Below are 3,502 nucleotides of genomic sequence, written 5' to 3' on the forward strand. Positions count from 1 at the left end.
AGAACAGCTGTTCCTAAAATTCAGGAGCAGAGAGTGTGGTCTGTTCCGGTTTCCTGGATTCCCTCCCTAGCTCAGCGGATGAACCAGGCGAGAGATGCCTCTGAGCCACCTGGTAGCTGTCGCCCGGGTGTGTAGACTGGTGTGGAGAGAGGAGGGGGTCTGCTGTAGGGGACAGCACTTGTCGGTGGGTGGAAAACATTGGAATACTTGGGATACAAGTTAGGGCACAAAGAGGATACTGATTGATTGTCAGTAATTACATTACAGATATTTTTGGCCTTTCTCCTATGAAGGAACATAATGTCATTCCTAGTGTGGAATTAGGTTGAGTGATTGATTGGATTTTCCCACTGTCGTTTTCTAACTTTTCTCCCATCTGGAAGCCACAGGCATTTGGGTGGGTCCCCCCTCGGGTGGGTTCCCAGCGTGCTGACATCTTCCCACACCGTTCTGAAGAAGGCCTGGTCTAGGGCTCATGGCGAGTCCCCACGACTCCAGCCTTCTCTGCAGCGTGTCCTCGTGCCTCACTGGTGTGCCGGTTAACGTCTCCGTCTTGAACCCCTGTTCCCCGATGCTGTTTGAACTGCTGCTTTTCCTTTTGGCTGAGTGTGTTCTGTCCTTCGTGTCACCTTCACTGGTGAAAACGTGCCCATGCAATGCCCACCCGTGGGCGAACGTGTGATGGAGAGCCTTAGCTTCTGGATTCGGGTGTGGTCCCTCCACAGCTGCCCTTGTGGCTTCAGGAGGGTTGTCCTGACCTCTCTCTGCCTCAGTTTCCCTACTATAAAGGACATAACGACCTACCTCACAGGGGTGTTGTGAGGATTAATAAATGCTGGTACAGTGCTTTGGAAATGTGAAGACGCCGCGTCAACGCTAAGAAATAGCAAGTACAAGGCAAAAAGCTCTACAGTGTTCCATATACCCGTCCGCGAATCCGTGTCTACCAAGGGGGCCTTTTTTCTGGGAAGGGGGTGGAGTGGAAGGTGACATCCCTTGGCCCCTGGTTTGCGTTTCTAGAGTGCGTGTTGGGGTGGAGGTAGACTGGAAGCAGCTGTTACACATTAGAGTGTGTGGGTGGGTGGGCGGGGGGAGGGTTGCTTAATAGTTACACAAATGTGTTAACGACCACACTAGCCGAGGGCCCTCTCACTAACAAAGCGTACAAATAAGGTAAAGAATGTACGTTACTCCCTCGAGGCCATACTTAGGAAAGTGTCTACTTTGTCCCTCCGGAACAATTGAAGCATTTATTCCGTAGCTCACTGCTGGTCTCTGATAGTAACAGCCAGCCCTGGATTCACCGCTGTTGAGTTGTGGCATTCATTTTCGTTTATTGACCATCTCTTGCCTGCGAGACACAAAGGTGACACAGGGAGACAGCCTAGGATGTCTCTCAGGTGAGCCTTTATACGCTGAGAGCCGGGAGAGGAGCGCCCAGGCAGTGGCAGTGGCAGTGGCCTGGGGAGTCGCCAGCGGGGTGGGAACCGGCGGAGTGACAGACGAGGGCGAAGGACGGCAGGACAGGAAATTGCAAAAGAAAGCGGCTCAGGCCTGTGGGCCAGTGAGGCTCAGACGGTGAGATGTCTGTACCTGGTTTGGAAAAGCCTGTACGATACTCTTATTAATGTTTCGCAGTGAACCTATGGAAGGTGAGCCCAAACTGATCTTTTTGAAGCGGAGCACTAAGGAGTCAGTAAAATAGGAGAGGGGACAAGGGTGGTGGGTTTAAAAGGGAAACTGTGTGGGAGAACGGGAGCGATTCAGGGCCTTAAGGCCAAGAAGCGAAATTCTACTTGAATCTTACTTTACACCGTCTCCGGGTAGAGAGAGATGGGAAGACGTCCACCTCCTCCCACGCCCATCCTCTTCCGTTGAAATGACACGCAATCGAACAACCAAGCGGAATGTAACTTTAGCTACAGGTAACGCAATGAGCATTGTAGAAGTAAGTTGTCACCACTTCTCATTCTGCACCTGAGCCTGGGCAGGGTCGGCCTGTGTATTCCCTACCAGATCACCCCCGTGATTTCGTACTGCCAAAGAAACCCACAGAACACAGAACCAAATCACAGCTTGTTAAAACCACCGAACTCTCCTCAAACCTCCTGAAGCCAAAGCGCACAGTAATTGCCTCATCTGACGCACGCCTCGAACACACAGACACCAGCACCACTGCTGTGTAACAACACACCCACAACAACCCACCAGACGCACTCTCGCGGGGATAACCCAGCCAGATCTCTATTATTGAACCGGAGAACATCAGGGGAGAGCGCGAACGCAGTCCCCCACTACCACAAATTATGCAGTCGAGTTTCCCACATTTGGGGAAATCGCAGGGGTCAGCATATCCGGAGTGCAATGGATAAGCCTCGCCCTGGGAAAACCACCTTCGTGATCATGGTATCTCCCCTGCCAGGTAAGTATGAGTTCTTCTCGCCCCCGCGCCCCGCACCCTCGCGTGCGCCCCGCTCCTTACACACGGTCACTTCCCTCGCGCCGCCCGCCGCACTCGCCCCCTCCAGGCCCGGTGCTCCCACCACGCCCACCCGGACCACGACCCCGGCGGCGTTCGGATCTCCACACGCGGGACGCCGCGGCCCGGCCGAGCGGGACCGGCAGGCTCTGCGCGCGCGCTCATCTGCATACGCCACGCCCCTGTCCTGACGTCCCCGGCGTCCCGTCTCCCGCTCGGGGACACGGGACCTACGAATCCCCACCGGAGACCCGACGAGTCCGGGACCTGGAGGGGGCGCCCGGGAAGACGGGATCTCGCGGCGCCCGCGCCCGGCAGCTGAGGGCCCCCCGGGGGCGGGTCAGGGCTCGGGTCTGGTCTCCCCTTCCTTTCTGCAAAAATGAACCGCAACAGAGTGTCAATTAAACGTTAAATACCAAGATCAGAGTTTCGTCACCAATTTAACATGAAATGGTTTGAATCCTCGTTCGTGTAGTAATCCTAGTCTTGCAACAGTGAGAGGAAGACTTGAACAGAGACTGTCAGGGCAAGGCGTCTCTTCACCGGGAAGCCGTGTGGGCCGGGGAGGGCTGTTGAACGGTCTCCGAAAATCAAATGAACAGAAATGTCACATTTCCGTCCTGGGGGCTTAGGTTGCCTCTTTCAGGCCTCCGGGACTTGTCTTTTCCTCTTCTGTACAAGATTCCTTCTCGAGATCAAGCCGAGGTTAAAGGTGCGTCCTCCCCAGATGTGAGCAAAACGATGGACTATTGTGTGTTCGTGGGTGGTCGGTGCTATGGAGCAAAGCAAGGCCAGAGGCAGGGCTAGAGATGACAGGGTCAGGGAAGCCTCCTCTGAGGTTCTAGCTGCGCAGAGATCCGAGGAAACGTACGGTCGCATCCTTTGTGATTGTTGGTTGTCTCAGGAAGAGTTTCCTTTCTTAGTCGTATTTACGAAAAACACAAGATTCTCTTACCGAACCCCAGTACAATTATCGAAATCAACGTTGATACGATATTATTTACTCTACAGACATTATTCCAT

General features: G+C 54.0%; 1 non-coding gene across 1 annotated transcript; it reads right to left on the reverse strand.

The window, feature by feature from the left end:
• Positions 1 to 2,266: 2,266 nt before the first annotated feature.
• Positions 2,267 to 2,430, reverse strand: LOC131406541 (U1 spliceosomal RNA). The gene has a single exon (XR_009220183.1). It is a non-coding gene; the product is annotated as a U1 spliceosomal RNA (small nuclear RNA).
• Positions 2,431 to 3,502: the final 1,072 nt, after the last annotated feature.

The sequence above is a fragment of the Diceros bicornis genome, chromosome 5, assembly GCF_020826845.1.
Source record: "Diceros bicornis minor isolate mBicDic1 chromosome 5, mDicBic1.mat.cur, whole genome shotgun sequence".
Classification (NCBI taxonomy): domain Eukaryota; kingdom Metazoa; phylum Chordata; class Mammalia; order Perissodactyla; family Rhinocerotidae; genus Diceros; species Diceros bicornis.